Genomic DNA, 15,671 nt, shown 5'->3' on the forward strand with positions numbered 1-15,671 from the left:
TGGACTTGTTGGGGTGCAAGATTTACTCCGCCGGCGGTCTCCAACTCCGCATCGCTAATCAAATGGCCCTGCTCTCCCGGTATACCTTTAACATCCTGGGATGCCTGGGAAAGTTCGCGGAGCTGACCCCACAGGACTCCCGCCAGGAATTCTCGGCGCTCCTAGAAGAGGGCAAGTTGGCCTCCAGAACCTTGATTAAAGCTGCGGTCGACTCAGCAGACTCGGGGGCCAGGACTGTGGCGTCCGGTGTGACCATGCGACGCATCGCGTGGCTACAGTCATCCACTTTGCCACCGGAGGTACAATATACCCTCCAGGACCTCCCTTTTGAAATGCAGGGCCTGTTCTCGGAGAAAACTGATACGAGAATTCAGACCCTGAAGGACGGACGAGTGGCAATCCGTACTTTGGGGATGCATACACCAGCCACTCAGAGGCGTCCGTTCCGACAACAGCCCTATCGGCCCGGGCCGCAGGCCAGGTCTCGGCCATTTAATAACCGCAGGGCCCCATTCCGCCACAGACCGTCGGGCGGGCGGCGTAACCAGTCCCAAGGCTTGTCCAAGGCTCCTCAAGGTCCCAAGTCGACCTTTTGATGGGACGCCCGAGGACGGCACACCACTCTCCCCTCAGGATCCATCCCCGTTGTTTTCAAGCCGCCTTTCCCGCTTCCTCCAGGCGTGGTGTTCGGTAACATCAGACAGCTGGGTGCTCAACACCATCCAGCACGGCTACCGCCTACAGTTTATTTCGCCCCCTCCCTCCCACCCACCCTCCCCGTCCCTCTTCAAGGACCCCTCTCACGAGCAAGTCCTCTTACAGGAGGTCCAGTCTCTGTTGAGCGTGGGTGCCATCGAGGAGGTGCCTCCCGACAGGCGGGGCAGGGGATTCTACTCCAGATATTTTCTCATCCCCAAGGCGAAAGGGGGTCTTCGTCCCATCTTGGACCTCCGGGAGCTGAACAAGTACCTCTGCAAGCTCAAGTTTCGGATGGTAACCTTGGGGACCATCATCCCTTCCTTGGATCCAGGAGACTGGTTTGCCGCCCTCGACATGAAGGATGCTTACTTTCATGTGGCAATTTACCCCCCCCACAGACGCTACCTGCGCTTCATGGTCAACGAGGCCCACTACCAGTTTGCGGTGTTGCCCTTCGGCCTCTCCACCGCACCGCGGGTATTCACCAAATGCATGGCGGTCGTAGCTGCGGCCCTCCGTCGTCATCGGATCCACGTGTATCCATACCTCGACGACTGGCTGATTCGTGGCCGTACCCGAGAGCTGGTAGCGGCTCAGGTATCCGAGATACTACGTCTGTTTCGATCTCTCGGCCTGCTTGTCAACACCGACAAGTCCCACTTAGTTCCGACACAAAGAGTGGAATTCATAGGAGCCGTCCTCGACTCCACTCTGGCCAGAGCCTGCCTCCCTCGGGCTCGGCACGAGACGTTGGCATCCCTGATACGGACACTTCAGGCCTTTCCAACGACAACAGTGTGGTGCTGCCTTCGTCTCCTAGGTCACATGGCAGCGTGTACATTTGTGACCGCGCACGCAAGGCTGCGACTTCGCCCGTTCCAAATGTGGCTGGCATCGGTGTACCGCCCTCAGCGCGACCCACTGGACATGGTGGTGGTGGTGCCGAGTCCCGCTCTTCAGTCGCTCACCTGGTGGCTGGATCCGGAGACAGTCTGCGCAGGGGTTCCATTCCGCCCTCCTCGCCCGTCGATCACCCTGACCACAGACGCGTCGGCGCTGGGATGGGGGGCTCACATAGGAGACCTGCACACCCAAGGTCTCTGGTCAGCCCAGGAGCTCTCCCTCCATATCAACGTCCGGGAGCTGAGAGCGATCCGTCTGGCATGTCTCGCCTTTCGGACCCACCTTCAGGACCGCTGTGTAGCGGTGTACACGGACAACACCACAGCCATGTTCTATGTCAACAAGCAGGGCGGAGCTCGATCCTCCCCGCTTTGCAAGGAGGCGATGCTCCTCTGGGACCTTTGCGTGACCCACTCGATTCGCCTCGAAGCGTTTTTTCTACCGGGAGTGCAGAACACGTTGGCCGACCGTTTGAGCAGGTCCTTTGCCTCCCACGAGTGGTCCCTTCGCCCAGATGTGGCTTACACAATCTTCCAGAGGTGGGGGTTTCCCCAGATAGACCTCTTCGCCTCCAGGCCAACAGGAAGTGCCACAGGTTTTGCTCCTTCCAGGGTCAAGCTCCAGGCTCCCTCTCGGATGCGTTTCTCCTGCCATGGACGGAGTCCCTCCTCTACGTGTTCCCCCCGTTTCCCCTCGTCCACCGAGTATTACTCAAGCTTCGGAGAGACAGGGCCCGCGTAATACTCGTCGCTCCGGCCTGGCCGAGACAGCATTGGTATACCCTGCTGCTCGAGCTGTCGGTTCGGGAACCCATTTCCCTTCCGCTATGGCCGGACCTCATCACCCAGGACCTCGGCAGGCTTTGTCACCCGAACCTGCAGTCGCTGCATCTTACAGCTTGGTTCCTGAGTGGTTGACCGACGCAGAGAGGGGATGTTCGGCAGCGGTGCAGCAAGTTCTGCTGGAAAGCAGGAAGCCTTCGACGCGCTCTACCTACCTCGCGAAGTGGAAACGCTTTGCGCTATGGTGCGACCAGCGAAGTCTTAACCCATTCTCGGCCCCCATCCAGACCGTCCTCGATTACCTCTGGTACCTGAAAGGTCAAGGTCTCGCGATCTCGTCCCTGAGGGTGCACCTGGTGGCTCTGGCAGCCTTCCGGCCCACTATAGGAGGGCGCTCCGTCTTCTCCAACCCAATGGTAGCCCGCTTCCTTAAAGGGTTAGACCGTCTCTACCCTCAGGTGCGTCCGCCTGCTCCGACTTGGGACCTGAACCTGGTTCTCGCCCAGATGATGGGCCCGCCCTTCGAGCCCCTGGCCACGTGCTCTCTGCTCCATCTTACCTGGAAGGCGGCCTTCCTCGTGGCGATCACATCCGCCAGGCGAGTCTCGGAACTCCGCGCCCTGACAGCAGGTCCCCCATATACCGTCTTCCACGGGGACAAAGTGCAGCTTCGACCATATCCGGCCTTCCTCCCCAAGGTGGTGTCGGCCTTCCATCTTAATCAGGAGATCTTCCTCCCGGTTTTCTTTCCAAAGCCGCACGCCTCACCTCGTGAACAGCAGCTCCACACTCTGGACGTCCGTAGGGCCCTCGCCTTTTACATCGACCAGACAAAGTCCTTCCGGCGTTCCTCCCAGCTCTTTGTGGCAATTGCTGAGCGCATGAAAGGTGAGCCGGTTTCCTCACAACGGATTTCATCCTGGGTGACGTCCTGCATACGAGCGTGTTACGAGCTTGCTCGCGTCCCCCCGTGCCGCCTCACCGCACACTCGACGAGGGCGCACGCCTCGTCGGCCGCCTTCCTGGCCCACGTTCCCATCCAGGACATTTGCAGAGCGGCTACCTGGTCTTCAGTCCACACCTTCGCTTCCCACTACGCGTTGGTGCAACAGTCTCGGGACGACGCAGCCTTCGGCTCCGCGGTATTACACTCCGCCACGTCTCATTCCGACCCCTCCGCCTAGGTAAGGCTTGGGAATCACCTAAATGGAATGCATAGGAGCAATCACTCGAAGAAGAAAAGACGGTTACTCACCTGTAGTAACTGGTGTTCTTCGAGATGTGTTGCTCCTATCCATTCCAGACCCGCCCTCCTTCCCCACTGTCGGAATAGCCGGCAAGAAGGAACTGAGGAGCGGGCGGGCCGGCTGGGGTATATATCCAGCGCCATAGCGGCGCCACTCCAGGGGGCGCCCAGCCGGCCCACCGGAGTTGCTAGGGTAAAAATGTTCCGAAGAACCGTGCACGCGCGGCGCGCACACCTAAATGGAATGGATAGGAGCAACACATCTCGAAGAACACCAGTTACTACAGGTGAGTAACCGTCTTTTTTCCATTTGCCATGTCTGTCCAGTCCGCACATGCGTCCCACGTATCCTCATGCCGCACACCGAGCGTATATAGTGCTGCTCAGGGGAACTGCCCTCCGTTCCTTCTCCATCCAAACATCCTGTGGAAACAGTCCAAAGCAGAGGGGAAGGAGGGCAGATAGTGGAACACCCGATGCGGGACACATGTCGACAAACTGGAGTTACTGCACAGGGTGCTGCACCTCATCTTCTCTGAGCAGTAGTGCTTATCTCTGCCCTCCTTGTCCTTCATAAACAGTACTGGGGGCCTGTCAGCGCCATTTTTTTCTTTAGAGCTCCAGGATTTTCCAGCACCACTGGTACTGGGGGAGCCTTTGCCTCTACCAAGCCGAGAAGTCGAGGCTTCTGACACTGTGGATTTAGTGGGGGATCTGGGCCTTATAGGAGTTGGCTCCTAATGATGAGAGTCTGAGCTCCTCTTCCTTGAAGCTTTTCCTCCACAGCCTTCCCTTTCCTGGGGGAAACCTGCACTAAGGTTGAAGAGGCCATTACTCCACAACACAGGCATTGAGCAATGGAGGAGTGTAAGAAAAAGAAGCGGGGAAAAAAGGAGAGGGGAAGATTGGATGGAGAATGACTGAAAAACTGGAATCATACATAAAAATAAATATTTGTCTTCCTGTGTATTATCAGCTCTGGGAGGGGAGTGGGATTTAGTGCAGCCGTTCCTAACCTTTTTGCTGGTGCAACCCCATTTTAATGAATTATTTCCTCCTAGTACCCCAGACAACAAGGAGGACACCATTTTGCAGAGCAATATGGCGTCCTCCGCACAGTGTGACCTTGTACGTATGGTGCATGCATGGTCACGCTGTACAGAGGATGCCATTTTGCAGAGCAATGTGGCGTCCTCCATGCATCATGACTCGCACATCCCATGCATGCAAGGTCACAATATGAGGAGCAAGGGCATCCTCCGCATACTAGGGATTGCCACAACCCACCTGCTGATGGTGTGACCCACAGTTTGGGACCCGCTGGTTTAGTGGGGCTGGGGCTGGGCACCAGGGCATCTCGATTTTATCCCAGCTCTGGGAGGAGAGTGGCAGCTGCTACCTGTCCCTGCAAAACCTGAGCCTTTTAATTCTTCATCCGCCTTTCTACATTCTGAGTGATCTGCCAAATGCCCCATTTGGCGCAATTCCCTGTTCCTGGGCTACCCGATAAATGCTTTTAAGATTCACAGCCTGTCCCGACCTGCCTAACTTCTCTCCCTCATACTGACTGAACCTTGTCTGATAATCTCCCAGCCTTCCCTTCATTCCAAGCAGACTGTAAGCAAGAGGGGTATTCAAGTTACTTATACCGTAACCTTCTCCTTGCTGTTTTAATTCCTCCCTTGGATCCTGTTCCCCTTTTGACCCTTCTTTGAGTCCTTTAATTTGTTTCCTTTTTTGTGTAACTTGTACTTCATAGCACGCGTCCCGGGGGTCACTTTTGTGTCGCATGGTCCACCGGAGTGAACAAGCCCCCCCATTTAGTTAGTGCCTTACCAAAGATTCACAGGCTGCCTTATTATTGTTGACCCCTTGTCACTGTTAAATCTTGTGCTTGGGCATGTTGTTATGTGAGCAGAGCCTGCCTGAGCTCTCCCCGGACATCTAGTGATGAGCTGGGGAAGAGAACTTCAGGCGCTGACCTTATTTGCATGGGCACACCCACCCTGCCTAGGCACAAAGCATGATGGAGCTGCTTTGCCCAAGTGATCACTATTGGTTGGTCATGGATCACAAGTCTCTGTTATCGGGGCAGGGGCACCAAGGGCTGTTATCCTTGTTATGGGAATCAAGGGCAGCAGGACTGTGCTTGGCATGTCCCGACTGAGGGACTCCCCCTCAACTAAACTGCACTCACTAAGGGGGAGACATGAGTACCAAAGTCCAGTGAGCTGAGAGAAGATGGAGATAGGTATTTGTGTCTGGTGGTGGTAGCTGTTCTGACTAGTCCCAGACACCATTCTCTCTGCACTGTGAAATAACAGAACTAAGTGAGAATCAGTTGAAAGTCTTGTATGTGCCATAGAGCTAAAATCACTGCTAATAGGGTCTATGCATTAGACCTACTTTGGGACAGTGTCTCTGATGCCAGAGAGTGCACACTGTGCATTAGTGTAGCTGGGTGGTTACTGGCTCCTGCCCTGAGGGGTTTAAAAGCAGCCCTGCAGAGGGCTGCAACTCTAAAAGCCTGGGCTGACTGGGGGAAGTGGCTGCAGCTGGGGCCATGCCCCAATCAGGCCCAGCTGGCCCCTATAAAAGGCTGTGAGCCAGAGGCCCAGACAGTCTCTCTCTAGCTGTAGAGGGAGAAGGGCCTGGCTGCAGGGAGCTAGACACAGGGTACCTGAGTGGAGCAGGGCTGGGGACAGGCAGAGGAGCTGGGGAGCTCCTGCCTGGAAAGCCCCAGGCTGTGGCCTAGCACAAGGCCAACAGGTACTGTGGGTTGCAGAGGGCAGCCCAGGGGTAGGCCAAGGCAGCAGGTCCAAACCCAACCTTGCCAGCATGCAGGGGCGGCTCTAGAAATTCCGCTGCCCCAAGCAGGGCGGCGCACCGCGCCGCTCGCACCGCCCTTCCCCGGTCCCGTGGCCGGGGCAGACGTGCCTGCGGACGGTCCCGTGGTCCCGTGGCTCCGGTGGAGCATCCGCAGGAATGCCTGAGGGAGCTCCGTCCGAGCCGCGGGACCAGCGCACCCGCTGCAGTCATGCCTGCGGCAGGTCCGCTCGTCCCGGGGCTCCGGTGGACCTCCCGCAGGCATGACTGAGGAAGGTCCGTCGGAGCCAAATGCCGCCCTGCCAGGACAATGCCGCCCCACGCGCCTGCTTGGCGCGCTGGGGTCTGGAGCCGGCCCTGCCAGCATGAGTGGCTGATACTGCAGTCTGCCCCAGAGCGTGGGGCTAGATGATGACTAGCAGTAGCCTTATACTGAGGCAAGGTGGGGATAGTGGTTGGGGGTTCCCCAGGGAGGGGAGACCTAGATTGGAGGGGTGTACAGCCAGGGGGCAGCACCCCAGTTAAAGGGGCACCGGGGTCCAGGGAGGGACATGGGAGCCAGAGGACAGGCGGATCAGTGGCCTGCAGAGGGCGCTCCGGAGCTGGAATGAGCTAATTCCCGGAGAGACCAGCAGGAGGTGCTGCAGGGGTGGGTCCACTCATCTACAATTAGAAATGAGGCTCCCCCATGACCAGCTCAAGTCACTGAAAGCTGTGTTAAGTGTGGGGACTGAAGGCATCCCAGCAGAGAGGAGTAGGTGGCTAGTGGAGCGGCGGGTGGCCGGTGGAGAGGAGCCTCCTTGTCCCCGTCCCCAGCACAGTGAGAGGTGAACTCTGCACACGCACCTCTGAACTCTGGGTCTGCACTGACCAAGGACAACAACTGTGAGTGGGGTGTGGAAGAGGGAGGGGCAGGGTAAAGGAACTTTTGGTTGCTGGACTTAAGAACCTGAGGGGAAAGGACACTGCCCAACATTCTCTGGGGCGCGGCTTTTGCTCATGGTTTATGTGCTTGCAAGAGTGGAAGTGTTGCCCCCCTAGAGGTGCCCAGGGCATGGTATGCAATTGCCCCAGGTCACCATGTGGGGGCTCGAGCCGGTTCTTTGTTGCACTGTTGACAAGGAACCCCTAGTTATTGAACCCAGCCCTTGTTGCTGCCAACTCCAACTGGCAGAAGGGTTACAGCTGTTTTACCCATTGGCTCTAATTACTCTCTGTGTGTCCTTACAATCTGGCCTCTTCCCCAGAAAAGCATTTCCTTTTTATTAGCTTCTGTTAACGGCTTATTTAAGGCCTTTTGCCAAAGCCTGGACACAGAGAAAAGTTGCCGTGACACGGATTCAAACAGAGATGGCTGCAGTTTGCGTGGCAGAGTATGAAACTCTACACAGTCATGGCTATCAACACCAGAGCCTTTGCCAGCAGCCCTTTCCACAGGCCCGCACCTTGCCATGCACAGAGCTCCATGCAGGAAATGGAGAAATGCTCTTTGGCTTCTTGTTTGTATTGTCTTTGGTGAGCAAGAATAGTTGTCAGGAACAGGCCCCCAGAATTTGGCACCGTGGCTAAGCTGCCTTGTAAACAGGAGATCCCAGTGGTGCCGTGGGGAGCTAACTTTGGCTCTTTTTCATCTGTCTTCGGAGGAAGCGGAAAGGCTTCCCTTTCCAAGCCAGGCAAGTGTTTTGAGCGCACCGTTTTCCACAGAAGGGCTGCAAAGGGAAAAGCATCACGTCCGTGCTTGGTAAAAGGTTGCAGTGACTCAGTGTGACGGGTTGGATCACAGAAACCCTCTTGGGAGCTGCCACCCGATGTGCCAAGACTACTTCTACTCCTGCCTTCCCTGCCAGCTCAGGACTCCAGCACCCTGTCTTGATGAGCCAGACACTCCCATCTGCTCCAGCAAAGACCCAGGGTCTGAATTACGTGCCCCAAAGCTGCAGGTTTACCTGAAAGCAGCTAACAGAAGTGTGCCTGTCTTTAACACTCAGATACACAACTCCTAGTGAGGTCTAAACCCAAATAAATCCGTTTTACCCTGTATAAAGCTTATGCAGGGTAAACTCAAATTGTTCGCCCTCTATAACACTGATAGAGAGATGCACAGCTGTTTGCTCCCCCACATATTAATACAGACTCTGAGTTAACTAATAAGTAAAAAGTGATTTTATTACATACAGAAAGTAGGATTTAAGTGGTTCCAAGTAGTTACAGACAGAACAAAGTAAGTTACCAAGCAAAATACAATAAAATGCGCAAATCTATGTCTAATCAAACTGAATATAGATAACATCCTCACCAGTTCCAGAATGCTCCCTTTTACAGACTAATCTCCTTTTAGCCTGGGTCCAGCAATCACTCACACCCCTTGCACACTGTCCTTTGTTCCAGTTTCTTTCAGTATCGGGGGCGGGGTTTGGAAAGGCTCTCTCTTTAGCCAGCTGAAGACAAAATGGAGGGGTCTCCCAGGGGTTTAAATAGACTTGCTCTTGTGGGTGGAGACCCCCCTCCTCACGTCTATGAAAAGTCCAACTTCAAGATGGAGTTTAGGAGTCACCTGGGCAAGTCACAGGTCCACGCATGACTCACCGTTTTTACAGGCAGCAGCCATTGTTTACATGCTACCTTGAACATCCTCAAGTAGACTTCTTATGTGGATTGGAGCATTCTAAGATCCATTGTCCTTTAAGTGTTTCTTGGTTAGGTACTGTGGTGAAGTGGGGGTGCGTGCAGGACCCTCTGGCTTCCCCAGAACACTGCATGGGAAGCACACGGAGGGGCATATGCTGAATGCTGCAAGGAGAGACCCAGGAGGTGAAGCCGTGTGAGCTTCTTGCCCTGGAGACAGTCTGCTCCGAGGGAGAGGAGGCTCCCCAGATTCCTGACTGGCTTTGTGGGGAGCAGTTCCAGAGCATCGCCCAGGGACTCCATGACAGGTACTTAACTTCAACATTCCTTTCTCCAGGAACTGACCAAATGCTCTACTGAGGTTATTTAGAAATCAAGCCGGTACACAGCCAATATTCATAACTTCGAATACAAAAATGATCCATGCATGCAAATAGGATTAATACATTCAGTAGATCATAACCTTTATGGATACGTTACATGGCATGTGTAGCATAAAACACATTCTAAGCATATTTCCATAAAGCCTTATGGGAGGTACCGTCACACTCAGAACCTAACCGAGGCTGCTGCCACCCCCCGAGCAATAAATACAATCCACCTCGCTGCTCATTTAGCATCTGGAACATCCACCTTGCAGAGCCCGCTGCCCTCTCCTGCATCTTAATTCCGACGGTTAAATTAACACTGGGTTAAATTAATATCTGGTACGTCCATGCCGCAGCCATCTCTGCAATGCTGATCAGGCACTCAGCGCTCGTGGCAGAGTGTCTGTTTCAACTCACAGACTGCAGGCCCAGCAGCTTCGACTTCAGCATCAGTAACACTGCCAGGAGGGTACCAAGTCATTGTAGTGTTTACCTGGCCCGGAAGGTTGGCCTGCTGAATCTCCCGCTGAGCTTCCCCACCCAGGGAGCATGGGAAATCCGTAGCCAGTCAGGGTTACACCTTGATTTTGTCAGCTCCTGCCTTGGAAGAGCTTAAGCACAGCCACTGGCTCCACGCAGAGCTGCAGGGAGGGGAGAACCTAAGCCAGCCAGCATTTCACGAGCAGTAGGAAAACAGTTTCCCTGGGGGCGGCTTCTCCTGTTGCTGCCTTCTGCTGGGTGTCTGTCACCTTCTGCTGGAGCACAGTCAGCCACGGGGCGCAGGGCGAGATGGGAGCCAGTGTCTCAGGCAGTGCAGCAAACCGCCACATGATGGTGCCAAACGCCAAGAGATGGGACCAGGCACAAGGGTTGGGAGTAAGTGACGCTAGGTGGCTGGGAGAATTGTCCCCTGCAGCCCATAACGCTTTGTGCAATCTAAGGGGCCTGTTTCAATCACTCCGAGTTGCTCATTTAGAAAAGCCGAATTCAAGCTGGAACAGGTGCAAAGAAGGGCAACATCAGAGGAAGGGCCACCCTGCCTTACCAGAGGAGACACAAGGAGCTTGGCTTAATCTAAACAAAGGCTGAGGGGAGATATGATTGTTCTCTATAAATACATCAGAGGGGTAAATGCAGGGAGGGAGAGGAGTTATTTAAGTTAAGCGCCAATGTTGACACAAGAACTAATGGCTATAAACTGGCCATCAACTAGTTTAGGCTTGAAATTAGAGGAAGGTTTTTAGCCAACTGAGGAGGGAAGTTCTGGAACAACCTTTCAAGGGGAGCAGTGGGGGCAAAAACACTTAGCTGGCTTCACAACTGAGCTTGATATGTCTATGGAAGGATGGTATGATGAGACTACATGCCATTGCAGGCAGCTGATCTGCGACTGCCAGCAGCAAATATCTCCAGTGGCGGGTGATAGGACATAGACGGGGAGAGCTCTGAGTTACGACAGAGAATTCTGTTCCAGGTGTCTGGCTGGTGGGTCTTGCCCACATGCTCAGGGTCTAACCAATCGCTATATCTGGGGTTGAGAATGAATTTTCCTCTGGGTCAGTGTGGCAGAGACCCTGAGGGTTTTCGCCTTCCTCTGCAGCATGGGGCTCGGGTCACTTACTGATTTGAAGTACAGCAGTGGTCCCCAAACTGTGGGGGTGTGCCCCCCCAAGGGGTTGCAGAGGAACATTCAGGAGGGAAGTGCAGCAGAGATCAGGCCAGCCCCCATGGGGAACACCCTGCACCCCCATGTTCATCCTTATAATACGATTGTGTGGTATCCAATGCAAAGTTTGTCATGTTGGGTGTCTTCAGAAGACTCATGATGCACTGAGTGTTGTTGTTATAGTAATGTTATAGGTTGTAATTTCATGTATATAGTTATGAGGCTGAAAATGTGTCCTCATGGCTTAAACCAAGCCCCAGGCAAAAACTCTCCAGCAGCAGAGGCCCAGGCAAACCTCGCCAATAGCAGATGGGCAGTTCACACCTCATCAGGGCATGTATAAGACAAACCCAGCCCAGTCTCACAGGAACAAAGGACACTGGCCTAGGCAGCAACAAAGGATCTGTTGGACTCTAGAGTGTGTTTCTTTGTTAAATTGACAAACTCATAAGCTTGCAGCATCCAGCAGGCAGAACTGGACACTGCAAGATGGAGGTTCCTAGGGTTGTGTCTGGGACCAGAGATATTGGCTCGTGTCATTCAGTTGCACAATCCAAGCAGCGACTGGTCAAAAGTGCTCACTCACATAGCTGGGAGCAGCTTACATGCCAGAGGCTGTGTGTGAACAGCCCAGGAGTGGGGGTTCTCACAGCAGAGCAGGGTAAGGCTGGCTCCCAGAGTTGAGGATTGGAGTGACCTAGATCACCAGGCCAGATAACATCAGGGGAATGTCACACACCCCCAGACACAGCCCTGCTGCAGCCCCCGCTCTGCCCCCAGACCAGCTGTGCCCTCATTCCCTCTCCGCCCCTGGGCCCGCTCCGCCTGTAGCCCCAGCTCCTCTGCTGCGGAAGCCTTGGGTGTGCAGCAATGTAGGGGGGATACAGACGGATTCCATTGCTGATAAGGGCGGGGAACGACAGGAAAAGTTGGACACCACTGAACTAGACTAAACGGTGGCGTCTCTGTAATTTGAAGACCTTAGACCCTGATTTAAGGACTTCAGTGACTCAGCCAGAGGTTCTGGGTCTATTACAGGAGTGAGTGGGTGAGGCTCTGTAGCCTCCCATTGGCAGGAGGTCAGACTAGATGATCACGATGGTCCCTTTTGGCCTTAAAGTCTATGTGAGTCCACACGCTCAGTGACTCAAAAGTTGCAGGCCAGACTGAGCTCTGCCATCTCAAGCACACAGCTCCCAGGCCTGTAGGTAGACACCTTTTCCCGGGATAGACACGTTTCTGGTGGTTTGAGTTCACTGCAGCAGGAGCTCCCAATCTGGACCATGCTTTATGGAGAACTGACTGGCACCTATCTGAAAGCAAACCCCCACATCTCCCATAAGAATGGCCAGACTAGGTCAGATCAATGGTCCATCTAGCCCTGTGCCCTGTCGTCTGACACTGTCAGCTGCTTCAGAGGGAATAAACAGAACAGGGCAATTAGTGAGTGATCCACCTTGTCGTCTAGTCCCAGCTCCTGGCAGTCAGAGGTTTAGGGACACCCAGAGCATGGGGTTGTGTCTCTGACCATCTTGGCTAATAGCTATGGATGGACCAATACTCTATGAACTTAACTAGTTCTTTTTTTAACCCAATCTGGCCTTTACACCGTCCCACGGCAAGGAGTTCCACCGGTTGATTGTGCAATGAGTGAAGAAGTGCTTCCTTTTGTTTTAAACCTGCTGCCTGTTAATTTCATTGAGTGACCCTGCGCCTTGTGTTATGTGAAGGGGTCTGGCTCACCGTGTCCAGATGCCAGAGCACACGAGCCATTCCCACTCTGCCCCTTTGGGAGCCATCTCCCCCTATCCCCTGTGCTAGGGCTTTCAAACAGGCCAGGGGGCTCAGGCTCAAATGGGCCCAGGAGGGCTGGCTGGAGCCGGCATGGATGGCAGAGGGAAGGCCACTTCAGAGGCCCAGCCCGGAGGCTGGGTGCATTGCTTGGCCTCCAGTCTGGCCCCCACCATTGAGGTACAGCACCATACAGAGCACAGGCCTGGAGCTGAGCCCTCTTTAACAGCCTTCTGCTGAGGTGGTGGCTGCAGGAGGCCCAGCTGTTGGGTTTAGTGGGGGATGCTGGGGGGTGTTGGTGGCCTGTGATGTACAGTCAGTCAGGTTCGATGAGCCAGAGGCCCCTTCTGGCCTTAAACTCTATGACCCTGTGTGACAAAGTGGGGATGTTCCCTTGTTATATTGTATGTGAGCCTATGTGAGTTTTACTGTTTTGCATGAAGACCATGTGTGCCTCAGTTTCCCTGTGTGCTACACTAATGCCTTGGTGGTGGGACTAGGGGTGTGTGACTTTGGCTAAGACCTCTGGAGCAGATGTGGGTGCTCCAGCTGCCTGCACGTATGCTATGGCCACTGCCCTTCGTAACCTGAGACCCAGGAGGGGGACACGACCAGGTGACCCTTTGCCCAGGAAGCGAGACAAAGACAAGGAGGAGCAACAGCAGCTGTGTGGTAGGTAAGATCGCTGGTAGCTGGGCAGTCTCCCTGGGGAACTGGAAGAGGGGGAGTCCTAGGCATCTGACCCGGGACTCCCCAAGATGGACTTGGCTGAAAGTCACTGATTTCTGTGCTAGCAAGCTCCGTTCTGTGCTGTGTTCCTGCTGACTAATAAACCTTCTGTTCTACATGCTGGCTGAGAGTCACTGATGACTGCGGAGTTGGGGGCAGGGCCCTCTGGCTTCCCTAGGAGCTCCGCCCAGGCAGCTGTGGGAAGGGCCCAGATGGAAGGGGATGCTGAATGCTCCGAGGTCAGACCCAGGAAGGCCGAAGCTGTGTACACTTCTTGGCCTGGTGACAGTATGCTCAAAGAGAGGAGGCGTGGTCCCCCAGAGTCCTGGCTGGCTTCATACAGAATAGTTCCCGAGAATCGCCCCGGTGACTCCATGACACCCTGACCCAGAGCCGGAAACTCCAGGGGCAGGAGAACTTCCCTGCGGTTCTGTCCTGGCTCAACAGATCTGGAATGGCAGCACAGGAGCGGAGAGGCCCTCACCCTGCAGCCATGCTTGGCTAACAGAGGTCGAGAGGCCTGGGGTTTCCCTGGGTCCCTCCCTACGCAGGGCTTACACCCTACACTAGTTCCTCTGCAAGGGCAGAGTTCTCACTTCCCCACGGAGGGGTCACAGTCCTGGGCAGCATTCAGTCCCACCAGCCTCCACCATTCCCATCTGGCCTCCACAGGAAACCCCCCATTCTTCTTTGAGCCCTTGTCATTTGCTTTGTTCCCCTGCTCGGGTCACCTGCTCCAACTTCTCTCTGCAGCCACTAGGGCTAGAAACTTACAGTAAAAAAAAAAAAAAAGCTGGAAAATTACCAACCCCCCTCCCCCCGCCATCAAACAGAAAAAAAAAATTCTGAGCAGCTCTCCCAGTAATATAAGCAGGTAAACAGGCTGACGTGACCTGAATGGCGCTGGCTTCGACACACAAAACAGTGAAAATCCAATGCTCGACACAGCTGGAATCTCCCATACTCGGACACCTCTCCAAGAGCCACCCTTCAGCTCCTCCTGCTTAATACACGTGTGCAGATCCTAGATTCCAAGCTGTGATCAGCTAGGCTGACTCCTGTGTAACTCAGGTCAGAGAACTGCCCCCAACTCATTCCTAGAGCAGAGCTTGTAGGAAAACATCCAATTTTGATTTTAAAATGGCCAGTGATGAAGAATCCACCATGCCCCTTTGTCAAGTTGCTCCAGTGGTTCATTGCCCTCAATATTAAAAAGTTACGCCTCATTTCTAGTCTGAATTTGTTGAGCTTCAACTTCCAGCGATTGGGTCATGTTCTACCTTTTTCTGCTAGCCTGAAGAACCTGCTATTAAATAAAATATTGGTTCCCCACATTGCCCTTCATGACCGAAGATGACGGTGTGAGTACGATGGTGGCTACAAAGGCCAACACGCGAGTGGTAGTCCTTGCTGCATTGAGTGCGTATGTAGTTCGCTATCGAGGATGGGATTACAGGCTGTGCCTGCTGAATCTGCTGCTGCTTACGCCTCAGACTCTGTACCTCAAGAGCCGTTCGGGGGTTAACCTTGAACTGAGTACCCCCATCATTGACTGCTGCTTGCCAGCACCATCTAGCTGTCGTGACTATTCCAGTTGTCAACATCAATCTCGCACTGCATCAAGTCATGCTTCTGCATGTCCCTGAAGGGTTTCTTCTGGCCCCCTCGTGTGCGGCTATCTCCTCAATTCGCCATACAGCAACTGCTTTGGCATTCCGGCATCATCCATCCTCGGCACGTGACAAGCCCAGCGCAACTGACACAACGAGCATGGCCTCAACCCTGCAGAGTGGCTGCATTCCAGAACCTCGTCTTTAGGAACTTTATCCTGGCAGTTGATGCAACGTATGGCACACAGATGTCGTAAAGATCACAGTGTGTAAATACCAAGTCACCCCTTAACCTCTCCGTTAAGCTAAACGGACTAAGCCCCTTGCACAGCCAAGCCAAGAGGTTATCTCCACAGAAGTAATTTATGGTGCCCGTTTCTGCTAGTCAAAGATACAGCACAGATTTACTTTCTGCTGCAGACTGCA

Source organism: Mauremys reevesii, linkage group 4 (assembly GCF_016161935.1).
Source record: "Mauremys reevesii isolate NIE-2019 linkage group 4, ASM1616193v1, whole genome shotgun sequence".
In the NCBI taxonomy this organism is placed as follows: Eukaryota; Metazoa; Chordata; order Testudines; family Geoemydidae; genus Mauremys; species Mauremys reevesii.